We start from the raw sequence: 13,563 nt of genomic DNA, 5'->3' as shown, positions 1-13,563 counted from the left end.
ATGATGGTACAAGCTCTGCGGTAGCTTCCAACAACATTTAAAGCCGACAGAGTCAAGACATTTATAAGTTATTACACGAAGGTAAAACACTTGATAATTTATCATGTGTTCTGACTTTTTTTTTTTAAATGAGCACCAGAGAGTGCAGTAATGAGCTTGTGATGATAAACGTAAAAAATTTGATCATTTACACAAGAATATCTCTAAACTGAGTAATTTATGAATTTGTAAACTTGACAAGGGGATACAGATTTTAAATTAGCATCTAATTAATTAACATGTATAAAATCTGATCCAATTCTCATGTTTCTTGAGGTGCAGATTAAGAGCTTCACCTTGAACAGCATTGCAGCTCTGAGTGAGCTCTGGCTTCAAATCCCTCTACCTGAAGTGGACGGCAGTTTTTGACACATTTAAATGTAAAACTTTGAATATGTTTTGGTTTAATATTGCATATTTAGACCTACACTACCGTAAAGTGCTAACAAACACTGTAAATCAGCTCCCAGGTGCAGTTTATACTCTTCTCTGTGGGTGTTTGAGCTTCTGGATTCTGCTTCGACAAGCTTACAAACACTTTTCACACTTTCACACTCTTCCTCTTGTCACAATATGATTCTCATATGCTGCTGACAAATGAACCTCCCAAGGAGACTTGTCTTCTAAGTTATTAATGAACACAACCAGCTTGGAGGAACTGATGAACCTGCAGCAGGATTCCCTTCAGTCTGAGCTCAGCACAACAGCAGTGGCAGGTTTCCACTCCATCAGCTTTATGAACTGAGGAAACACAGACAGTCCAGGCATCACCAGTGACTAAGTGTGTGCATTAGAGATGTGGTTATATAGAGATTCATGAGTATGAATTTCAGCAGCTTGCTGAATCCTGGTGTGTGACTGATTGACAAATCAATAGCCCACACACTGGACCTAAAAAGCACATAAAATGTCAAAGGAGTGACTTTAAGCAGTATTCATTTATTTTTTTGGCAACTTAAGGCAATGTAACTTGCTGAAACAATCACACATCCAATATTTGGATCTAAAGAAATAATTTGGCTATAAAAAATTGAACCAGTTTTTATGCTAAGATAATCAGCTGCTGACTCTATAGTTTCATATTTAACTGACAAATATGAGTGAGCTATTGATCGTTTCATCTGATATTTGTCTCTTCAGCAGCAGCAGCGGAGGAGGAAGCATACAGCAGGTTTATCAGAGCTTTTTCAGTGAAAACAGGAGCCTAGAGTTCCATAAAGTTTCCAGAAAACCAAAACAAATAGCTGAAGGAGGCTGAAATCTCCAGTAAAGCTGAGAGGAAGTATAGTTTCAGATAATATTTCTTTGTCTATCCTTAGCAAGCCTGCAAAAGACTCTGCTCATGTTGCAATTAATTATTTAAGCCATTGTTAATGTAAAAAACATTATAGCAGCTTAAAGTCTGCAGAGTTCATAACAGCCTTCCAGCAGCTCCTCTTACAATGACTCTGCAGAGAAGACGAACAGCAGCAATGCAATTCACCGGCAGCTGTCTCTACCATGTCAAATACTTCAAATACAGGCTGTGAGCTGCATATTGGAAGCATGAGTGCCGATTTGCAGTAACTCTGTGAAAGCTGGTTTGGAGTTGAATGAGCTGTGCTGTGGAACCCACATAACTGAAAGGCCTTTTCACTTCCTAGAAAAGGTAAATTATACGTCTATTCCACATTGATTTGTTCATTCACAGCCTCCCGTTAAATCTTTTGCCACAAAACACGACTGAATCGTTCACGTCTCATCAGTCACACGAGGAAAGACGCTTTTGTATTTGTTCACTCAACTAGCTGCTCGTCTATGTTTTATACCATTCATCGGGCCGTCAGGTTCCTCTTCAGTAAGGTTCACGGGGCTGTGACTGCTGTTGCTGAGTAACAACTGGCAAGGACAAGTGGCACACACACACATTTATGCCAGTGAGGCTCTTTCCTGACCGCTGTGGAGGCAGCTGGTCATGGATCAAGCTGCAGATTATCGTGACATCATCAGATCAATCGTGGTTATAAAAAGGGAAAGTGATTGCATGTCAGAATTACAGTTTTTCTAAACGTCACAGTGCATTCACAAAGAGGCAAATAAATAGTTTAATAGCTTTGGATGAAAGCGTGCACGGCTCTTGTCTTTTCAAAGGGGCACTTTAATTTGAAAACACAACAAAACGTCTATTTATGGATAGAAAAGACTCTTAAAAACGACGCAGGCAGAAAACCTCGACGTAATTAAACCGGAATAATTAAGTAGTATTATGTTATCAATGTATAATAAAAGAAAGGACACATACTGCAGGATACTCATTACATTCCCTGCATATGGAAGTTTAAAATTAGCAAGACGCTAATTGTGAGCTTCACTATGAGATGCTTGAAAAACACCTTCAACTTGAGCGCAATGTTATAAGTAATGACAGGAATTACAGCTTGTTACTCAAAACAGAGGAGTTCTGCCCTCAAACAGAAATATATTTGAAGCCTCAGCTTGACATTCAAACAGCATTAAAAGAGTAAATCATGGAGGCCAAGCAGAGTTATTTTGAACTGAGTGAGAATCCAAATGAAGGAGTTTGTAGATGCTGCTTGAGAGTGAGCCAGCTGAGCATCGGCGCACTTGGCTCACTGTCGCGCTGTCATCCAGTGCCTGTTAGATAAATATAGATGAGAGGAAACAGACGATGAAAGAAGGTAGCACCGTCCGAATATATTTAAAGCACCGGCAAGAGTAGGAGTTATTTCAGGTGAGCTTCGTTGTCATCAGTAGGACAGGAAGGTACTCATTTGGCGAGCAGTCTAGAGGAGTGTTGGTGGTGATAACGGTCAGACGTAATTATAGGAAAGGTTTTTGCCTTTGGCAGCAAATTAAATTTATAACACAACAAAATCTTTTGCTAGTTTGAAAACATGCAAAGACGGATGAATGCATCCTGAACAGGATATTAGGGACGCCTTGTCTGACTCTGTATCTGTGCCTACAGCAATAATGCGTCCTGTTTTTTAAAATCAAATCAGAGAAATTTAAAAAAGGGATAAATCACGTGTCCTTTCGTCTCGTTCTCTTCCTGCTGCGCCATTCGCCACTCTCTCTCTCTCTCTCTCTCTCGCTTTCCACGCAGATAACTAGTCCGAGCTCCTGAAAAACAGCTGAGGGCTCCAGATGGAGAGAAGGTGGGAAAAGAGAGGAAGACCTGCAGCCCAGGATGAGGAAGAGAGGCGGAAATGGAGGAAGAAATGCAATAATGACAAATACTGAAAAATATTGTATTTTTCATTTCACAAACATACAACTGCTAGTTTCATATGTCAGCATAACAGTTTGCTTCATAATATTCAATAAAAGTTAACATATTCCTGAGGCATGCTAGTGGTAAACCACTTTCACACTTTCGGAACTAACTCCTTCACCTTTTTTTTTTTTTCATATTAAGAATTGTACTGTTGTGAACTGTATGATATGACTGATCCCTGGTGGCATGTTCAATAGTGTCAAAAGATTTAAAAGCAGTCACACAGTCTTGTCTGCTGCATAAGTGAAAAGTATCTCAAAACGAACTGAAGACAAGTGGATCTTTATGTCCGACTTAATTTAATTTGAGGCAAAAAAAAAAAAAAAAAAAAAAAAAAAAAAAACCTGACCTCCCTCCCTTCTCTTTGAAGACATTTTAAGATCTCTGACTTCAGTTTTTCAGCCCCCCTGTGTTCAGCAACTGCAAAAAAACAACTGAGGCGAACTCAATCAATAGCCGTCTGAAGTAAAATGTTTGTTTTGTTTGCGTTGCAGATCACATCTAAGCAGGCCAGAAGGATGTAGAAGAGAAGACCGGATATTTTATTTTAAGAATAGAGGTCAAGTGAGAGATTCGTGAGCAGAGAACATCTTGTATTTGACCATGTAAAAACAAGAGGAGCTGAAGTAGCATCTATGTTGTCACAGAAAAACACAGGATACAGGCAGGGTGAAATTTAAAACCCTCTGCATTTACAAGGAGAAAGTTACTCCATCCTCGTCTGTTATTCTATGAGGAGAATCCAGAGGTCCTCATACAATCAGAGGGGTTATCAGGCCGAGGTGACTGGAGAAGTGCCTGCTTTTAGGAATTCTTTCACTATCTTTCAAATGAAGCCTTCAATCTGTGGCAAGCCGCTGCCGAGTTAAGGGAAATGTCAGAGCAGGAGCTGAGACGTGAGGTAACACAACTCTATAAAGTGTTCCAAGTAATATTAGAACTGATCATTGACATTGTTAAATCAGTTGTGAGGAATAATTTCTATAATCAAACGAAACTTGACAAACACAATCAGATGATTCGTAGCCTCAAACACAGCGAATACGTTGTTCTGCCAAGAGGACGTTGCTACTTATCTCCCCTCCTCCTTCGGCTGGTTTATTTTCTCTTTGACGCAAAAGGATACCAACATCTTGGCAGTGTTTTTCCATCTTCCCCAGAGACTGGCAGCACCCTGTACTCTGATTCTTTATGATGCTAAAGTAAAAATAAATGAACGTGGAAATAAGACAGCTTTTAAAACTGAACTTTGATGGATGTTAAACCTATTTCATAACCTTCAGAAGTCATTTCACAAGTGTCTCAGTTTGACCTTGCAGCAGTGAAAACTGTGACAAACAAACAGATGCACTGTCAGTCAGTCTTGTTATCAGCAGAGCTCTCTGACAGGAAAACATTTTGGCAGAGCGCTAATGTAAGTGTCCACCTCCATGTCCCGGTCTGACAAAACAACAAGAGGAGAATGTTGTTGTGGTGGAAATACTGACCTATCAAGATCATGTCACTGAAAAATTACTGATTTATGTCAGTTTGTTAGAGCAGATCTCTGCTGGTCCAGGGGTAAAAAAATTATTAAAAAAAAAAAGAGCAGAAAAAACGCTTTGGTTCTTTCAAAGTTTAATTGCTCATTGTGATAACCTGTAATTCTCAAAACCAAATCTTGTATTGACTCCAGTGTTTTGCTCAGATTGTGCTCAGCCTGAGAAAGTGGTCAATACAATGATAAGCTATTACAGTAGATGTATTGTATCCGTGCTGACTGCACTAACTCATTTAAAGTGATCAGGGTTTAACTAATAAAAGTTTCACGTAACGATATCTTTGTACTGAAAGCACCGATTAAATTCTGTGCCACTGCTAAAAACTTTGTGTCTCTCATTTATCCTACTGTGGTCACATTGAAACTCAAAGTGGAGTCGTTGACTGATATCAGAGTTTCTAAATTCGGTATAAAGTTGTGCCAAAATTAAAACTGTTGACGGTGAGGATTTCGGGTCATCCTGTGTAACCGAGGAATTGTTGTTGGAAAAAGATAAGCATCAACAACAAGAATATCTAACTTTGTTTATATATGTTTAAACCAGCTTTATTTTTTACCACCCACTCGAGGGCTCGTCTCGTGTTACCGGACCCAAACTCGCTGTGTGAATGTTTAGGTCTGGGTACGCTCTTTAGGTAATCGTCTGTAGTCCTTTAATCCTACTGGGTGTCGACCTCGGCAAAATTTTGAAACTTTTGGAAGGTTGGCAGCACAAATCCCTGGATCAGCTGGGAAAATCAATAGATGGTCATTGGCTGTCCAGTCTACAACGACTGTCACAACGTCTCTAACTTTCTGCTTCCCTCCGGAGGTTTCTGGTTTGACTTTGTTCCAGTCAGGCTTCAAGTCTTCGCCTACTAATTAAATCTTGAGCAATAATGATTTTCACTTCGCTGTAGTTGTCTTTGTTTGATTGGGATTTGTAAGTTCTTAAGTTCACCTGTTCATATGATTTAGGAGCCATCATTTTAAAGGCTGCCGTGTCGTCTGTCAGCGACTGAGAGGGTCACTGCAAAGAGACGACCTTTAAATGTTGATTTCTCCTCAGTGAAGTTTGGCCACCAGCTGCTGCTGTCAGAGGACTCACAGATGCTGAGGATGTTTATCACAGATCTGAAAACGCCCACAGCCTCAGCGGAGAAAGACCTGACAGATACCAGTGTGGCTTCCTTAAATGTATTCATGTATTCTTGCTATGGAAGTTACTTCACTCACAAACAAAAGAAATTACTTCTCATTGTAGACGAGGAAACTTAAAGTGGAAACTACACGTGGTCAGTCTCTATTCTCACCCAGCATTCATTCACAGAAGCCTGAGGGATTCAAAGTAAGGCAAAGCCACAGTGACAGACTGCTGAGTCATTATTATTCAACTACCAGCTAATGTGCCAGGTGAGGCAAACAGAAATTAATTCAGGAACTCTGTGAAGGAGCCTGAACAAGAGAGACACAGGGAGAAAAATCAATTTTAAAGTTTGAAAAAGAACAAAGGAGGTAAATGAGAATATTGCACGGCAAGCAGAATAGTCTTGCCCTTAACTGTGTCGGCTTTGGAAACTCCCTCCCCCACACCTTTCCATCATGTCTGTAGCTTTCCAAAACCGACAGCCTGACATTCACACCCACTTAGTGCCACAATCCGCCAGCTGTAGAGAGGTAAGGGAGGATGCCAGGGTCCTGCTTCTCCCTGGGTTTTTTTTCAACTCTGCAAAGCATGAAATAGACATGTCCGTCCACTATAGCAAAACGTGAGACAGCCATGCAAGAAAATGGATATTTTTGTAAAAACACATTATTGGAGTTACTACGTAAGCACACAGTTGGGGTTTGTGACTAAAAACAACTTAATAAAAATGTTGTCACCTCCTGGAACCTCATTGCCCCACATGAAAATAATGTCCTTTGTACTCTGTCTCAAAACCTCATGGCGGCGGCCAAATTCAGAACTTAAGGCTTCATTACGGCCGTTCACAAACCAACGGGGTGACGTCACTGCTGGTTGCCGCTTGGTGTACAACTAAGTGCAATGCTGTAAATGTCTTCCTGGAAAGACTGTCTGCAAGTCTGCTCTATCATATCGTGTCTCCGCCCATCTCAATGACAGCTGGCCTTTCAACCCACCCTGAAGCGCGACTGTTTGGATCAGGAATAAACATTTGGTTGGACAACATTAAACACCCCTCTGCTTCTATAAAACGTCCCTCATAGGAACCTGTAGAGCTATCCAGGTTATTTCTATCAAAGTCCGTGTTGGTGAATCCTGGGGGTCAAGCAGGAGGGAGAGGAAGGCAAGACAGGGGAATGACACAGATGTGCAAGACAGAGGGGAACTCTGGGTACTTATCTAACAAAAGCAGGAAGACGGGGGTGGAGAGGGCGGACTGGATGTCCATGACGGAGACAGACAGAAATAAAATGGCAGTGATGGAGAGGACAGAATCCATGACAGGGGACTTTCCGGAGAGAGACATCTTTTCCTTTACGCTATTACATCGCTTGAATGTAGGACGACAGCAGCTCAGGTGGCGGAGCGGCATGTCGTAGGTGAATGCCGTGAAGGGCTTTTGGGATAACGGCTCTGTATAAATGCAGTCCATTTACTACGCGGGGGAGGAAAATTACAGCCAAGCATCAGCAGAATGGGCCCCTGTGGAGAGAATCCATCTGTCTATGAGCTATTATGTCTTGTTTGCACTGAGCTACTCGCAGACATTTCATCTTTGGTGGAGCATGTAAACAAAATACTTTCGTTTTGCACACTTTTGGCATTTTGTATGATCAGTGCAGGCTGCTGGTTATAGATAAGGAACATGGATGTGATTATAACAGTGAATTGGCAGAATCAGCACACTTTCTGGATTTCCATTTGCTCTTTTGTTAGCAAAGATAATCAATTGGAAAGACGGCGGTCGGGATGCAGCAGGATTCTGGCGTTCATCAATATTCCACATTCACTCCTCTTCAACCTCAGACAAGCGTTTAATTCTAAAACATAAAAGCTAAAAACGGCCCAAAGCCCAAAGCTGTCCTCGCTCATTGACAAACCACAACAGCAAGCTCCACTGGAACACTTACATCCCAACAAAAAGCTAACATTTGGTGATTTGCACAGCATCACAGGTTAATTAATCCCGTTATGTCGGCTTTTAGAAAAACAGCAAATGCCGCTGACGGGCGAGACGGTTGTGCAGCTACACAAAACGAGACAAAGCTGTAGATTTAACTGAAATGGGTCACTTTTTATTCTCTGATAAATAAGCTCTTTAAAGTCGGACTTGGCTCAGTGACACCTCGGTCGATGTCTCAACAAGCATTCATGCTACAGTGAATGCTCTTTCTGTATCAGATCATTTTATCTCCATTTTCTGTCTCTTTCAGTCAAAATGGCACCAAATTGTTGCACTTTTCCTTAAATGTCCAAACTTGTTGAAACACAGCAGCAGTAAACACTTCACCCCTCTGAGCGATACAACCTTCTCTGTGGCAGATCTGCAATAAATATGTCAACTTGCCCTGACCGTTAATTACAGCGCCTTCACACAGCCCGTGTGATAAAAACCAGAGCTCGGCAGAGGAATGCGTTTTCCCTCTGACTTTGGACAAAATCTCATCAGGGGATGTGATGGATACACAAACTGACAGATAAACTGAGTTTGGAAGCAGTGTGATGTGAAACATGTATGTACACAGGGAGGGATGATCCTTTTACATCTAGTTATAATAATCAGTTGGTGTCATTCAAAAAAAAGAAAAAAAGAAATACAAATATAAGCCCTTTTCCTGGAAAACAGATTGCATTTGGGGAATTGTGCGGGGGGAAAAAGGCTGTGTTTCCGTCAGCTGCTTGACCAACAGTGTGAAAGACCTTTGCCTCGGACATCGCCAACAAGCTGTTCATGTGCCTGAGTGATGGACAACAGGGTGAAAGAGGCAAAGACGGAAACAGATTGGGAAAGTTTGGCTTTTAGTCCCTCTGTCATAAATTCAAATTGTGATGCTGAGACAGACTGGGACGGGTGAGAGTGTAATAAGGCCTATTATAAATCCAAGACATTAATTGACATGTTTATTCGGGTCCAATACCACAGAGAGCTTCAGCGACACTGGAGGAGCCCTTCTGTGAAAGGGACTTTGCTTAATTTGATTTCTATTGTATTAATCAGAAACCAAAAAAATCTAAATCGGAGTCATGCTAATCTTGACCTTGTAAAAACCTATCAGTGTCTTCACGTTCCATATCTGTTGTTATGTGAGTGGGTTGTGTTACCAAGCCGACTTAACTTTGAATATGAAATGTGTTTACCTGTAATTTGTCTGTGCCAGCAGTGTAATATGACACATATTTACATTTACTCCGCCCCCTAGTGGTCTGAGTAATTATGACAGAGAAGGAAGGAGGAAGTCAGATGATGTAGCATAAATTTTGACAAAGTCCACATAGAGATGAGATCGGAGATGGTTCGAATAATCAATCACAGGCCTTTCAGCCAAGAGGCCGCTGTTTGTTTCATGTGAAAACAAAAGACGAGACTAAATTATTTTAAGTTTGTTACGCAAGTTAATTCACATATCACATCTCACTTAGATAATGTAACTTATGTCTCGTGAGTACTTATGTAACTATCAAAGGCTAATTATTTTAGCCCAAACCACGTTCTTTTCCGAAACGTAACCAAACTGTGACTGCTTAACAACATAATCGACATGCTCATTACCATGACGACGAACGTCCAGTTAGCCTGTCCCAGGTACTGTCCAATGTGGTTTTGGGAGTCATTGGAAATACAATTTTTTTTGTGTGTCATTTCAGTATGAGGGTGTGTTGTGTAAAGTGTGACTAAAGGACAGTACAGACTGTATTTGGATGTGGAGCAGGACTGGACATTCAAATACATAAATATTTTCTTAGAAAACCTGTTTTGACGACACAAAGAAGTTATTCCACAACTTTGGTGCATTTAGCACTGGCGTAACACTGCAATGCTCATGATGAATAGTTGGAACAAAACAGCATTAAAACTATCCAGCCGAACCAGAGATATCATCGATTTTATTCCTTCACTAACATTACCCACAATGCAGCTCAACCTTTGACAGCTCCAATGGCTGCTGAAGCCTGAAGACACTTGGCTCAAGCAGACAATTCTCTTTTAACTTCAGAATTTTGTTTCACTTTCAAAGATGAGGTTCAGCGATTAAAAATATTCCCCCTTCAACGAAAAGTAAAATACCTGACCGCCCGTCTTATTCATTTTCATACCCTTTCTCATGCTTCATAGTTTCATAGAATCAGTCTTTGTAAATGATCTGTGATTTCCACAAACCTATTTCTGTGGTGAAGAAATGTGGATAAAGTGTTTACCACCTCAACGTGAGTCCGTGTAAATGTAAGAAGCAGCCTGAGCGTTAATAAAGTGTAACTCTGAACTGAGGCGGCCACATAAATGTCGAGTATTGTCGTCAGTCACTTCATCAGACGGCTGCGGCTCATTACATTCGGCCTGCCGTAACTAATTTCAGAGCAAAATTACCTTTTGACTACACGACGAAACGATTTTCTCGCCTGTGAATATAATGACTCTTGGTCGCTTAGACTGGCCCTCACCCGTCATCAGTGACTAATTTCAGTTCAGCATTGATCATTAACTTTGATCTACCGTTAGACTCAGTTTTCAGGTTTTAATACACTTCTCTTTTCAGTAGTGCTCATTAGCACCTGGTCTGTGATTGGACATCAGGCTGAGAGCGAACCGTCTGGCACGTCTCCAACATTTAAATCCTCAGCTAACTACCAACTCTGCCTCTGCCTGCTCCTTCGAGAAGCCAAGGTATGATGGCTCCTGGAAATGGCATTAAATAGTGGGCCGTTGATTTGCTGCTTCACCCAGAAAAATAGTGTTTAGTTTTCAGCTCTTTAGCATATATATATGAGATGGAGTCGGTTTGTGTAACGCTTCACAGACGCAGCATGAACCGAGGATCTTTGCTTCTCATGGAAAAAGAAAAGAAAGTGCAGTTTCTCACTTGTGCGGTTTGTTATGATCAATTAATTTAATCATTGTTTTCTTGAGTAATCAACTAATCATTTAGTCTATGAATTAACTATTATCATCATTAACTTCGAGCTGACCAACACAGTATGTACTAATTTTAGAAACACCAAAAAAACTGCAAATATTCATGACATTTTCTGTTGCTCAACTGATCAGTTAATTGATTCATCTTTTGTTGTTTGTTGCATGAATGCCATTTTAATCAGGTTCTGTGTGCAGGTTGTCCTTATTGTCCCATTTTTGCTTTATTATTTTACACGGTTCTATTTGAAGTAAACTTCCACACTTTGGATTACATGAGATAATCTGGACTGTGAGCGCGTGCAGCTTCTAGTGCTTCAACTGAAACGTTTAATAAGGAGTTGCACACGGCAAACTTGATAGACAAAGAGCTCATAACTGTGTTTATGAAGTGTGAAACCCCTCTAGTCTGACCGCACAGTGCTTTGACTCAGAGTCAGTATGACCTCAGCATCAGACTTTGACATGATGAACGGAGAGACAAAGTTCAAGCCCCTTCTGATACATAAATCTTTCATGGAGAGCTGAAAGATTAATAATGCTCTTAATGCACTTCCACTGCCGCTGCGATGTGGCTGAAGCTTGAGAGTGACGGTGTCAGTGAATCAGTTACACACTCACCTGGAAATCTGTTCTCACACAAAGCATTTTTCAGTGGTTTTTAATGTTCTAAATGTTCAATTCAATTCAATTCAATTTTATTTATGTAACGTCAAATCACAACACAGGTTATTTCATGTTCCCTCCTTTGGGTTTAGTGACACAGATGTGGACGTCTGATTGACAGAACAAAGTACAATCTGTAGTCTGAATGGATTTACTTATATTATTATAATAATAAACTTGATTTGTATAGCACCTTTCATACAAGAAATGCCGCTCAAAGTGCTTCACAGCAAGAGAATTACATGCAGTGTTTCACATAAAAACTGATATAAAGGAGCATTTAAAAATACAGAAAAGAAATGAGATAAAACAGATAATATGCATTAGAAATAGATAAAATGCATAAAAATGAATACAAGTAGACTTGATTTGGGTCGTTCTCTCGGATTCAATTTATGATATGAAGTAGCGGAAGAGCAGTTGTAGCAGTTGTACGTCTTGTGCACTTTTCTAAAACTTTACTTCACACAGTCTATTATATTACCCAGTAATATGATATTTACAAAGAGCTGTTTCTTAATGTGACGTGGTAGGATTGCAAGTTTTTCTAATTTCTGACAGAACATCCCTCCTCTGAGTTTTTTTTATTTGCTTAATTTTTATTCAAAAATAAAGGCTTGTAATATTTTATATTTTTGTCACACTCAACAAATCTTATAAAAAAGATCAAAAGCGATGTGTTTGTCTCAGCCATGAGCCCATCTGTTTCTACTACACACATAAATCTCATGCATACAGTTTTCATACATTCATAAAACAAGCACGTATCGCCAAAACATTTACTTCTCATAACTCTGATTTGATATTGCAGATAATCCAATGAAAACCGTGATTAGTTTAAGGAGCGGGACGATTTTTTTATTCAACCACTGTACAAACACTCTTCTAGATTTGGAGATACACACTTGACAGTGGAAACGAGTAAATACTAGATTTGTGCACTTGTGTTTATATTCACATGTGTGTGTCTGAGTAAACAAAAACCCATCCCTTTTGTTGGATTTGGTCTTTTTTATGGGATTTGTTGACAATAAAATAAATCCCAGACTCATTATTTAAACTGAACAAACCAAGATATGATGTATTCTGCAGTTAACAAACAACTTGTCTTCATTACTAAACTTGAAAGAATTTCAACCCTGCGATGTCCAGGTGATGAAAACCAGCATGTATAACAACATCCACGTGGCATCCGAGCATCAGCTACATGCACTGAGAAGACCCCCATCCACAGAAATCCCACTGCACGTCTATGAATAGCATTTTATAAGAAAAACTCTTTTTCACAACAAGATCAGATGGTTGTGGAACAAAAGAAGCCCAAGGCATTTTCCCTCACTGAGAGAGCATGAAAAGCTGTTTATGGGGGTAAGCAGATGCTTCTCAGTCAGTGGGAATCTCTCTCTGCAGTGCAGATGAGGACCTTCTCTCTGGTTTCTTCTGCATCCACCATGCCGGCCTTCAAAGTAAAACACCAGGGTGACTCACTGCGTTATGTTCTGCCTTTCTTTGAACGCACGACATCTGGCCTCCTACTCTCTCCCTCCTGACGGTGATCTCGATGGGAAAATCTTTGAGTCTAGACAAGAGCTATCACGGGAAACCACTGCTGCCTGTATTTACAGTATGGGAATAAAACCTCTTTCTGATGTGATGGCTGCACCTGCAGTGCTGTATTATCTTTTTTTTTTTTTTTTTTTTTTTTTTTAATTCTCTGCCTTTTGAGCAACTGAACATGAATCATGCTTGAAGTTAGAAAACGACCATTTAAGCTGGTTTTCTGCTTGGCCGTGCCATGCTGTGAGGCCCACAGCTGTTACATGGCAGAGGTCCAGGCAAGTCCAAGGTCCTGGCAGGACATATAGGCCACATCCTCCAGTCTATAACAAGCTTCAACATGGCAGCAGGACTTCCTGAAGTGTGTTGGATCGATGTTTTTATCATTTGTCCACCTCAGGTCGACCTTA

General features: G+C 40.4%; 1 protein-coding gene across 1 annotated transcript in view; it reads right to left on the bottom strand.

Moving 5' to 3' along the window:
• The window catches only part of LOC138199373 (receptor activity-modifying protein 3-like), a 32,537-nt gene that overhangs the window by 17,514 nt on the left and 1,460 nt on the right, over positions 1 to 13,563 (bottom strand). The gene's annotated exons all lie outside the window — the stretch shown is intronic.

Source organism: Embiotoca jacksoni, unplaced genomic scaffold, assembly GCF_022577435.1.
Source record: "Embiotoca jacksoni isolate LCO1_2020_lvr unplaced genomic scaffold, fEmbJac1.0.p SCAF_17, whole genome shotgun sequence".
Lineage (NCBI taxonomy): Eukaryota > Metazoa > Chordata > Actinopteri > Embiotocidae > Embiotoca > Embiotoca jacksoni.
This window is presented reverse-complemented; position numbering and strand designations above follow the sequence as displayed.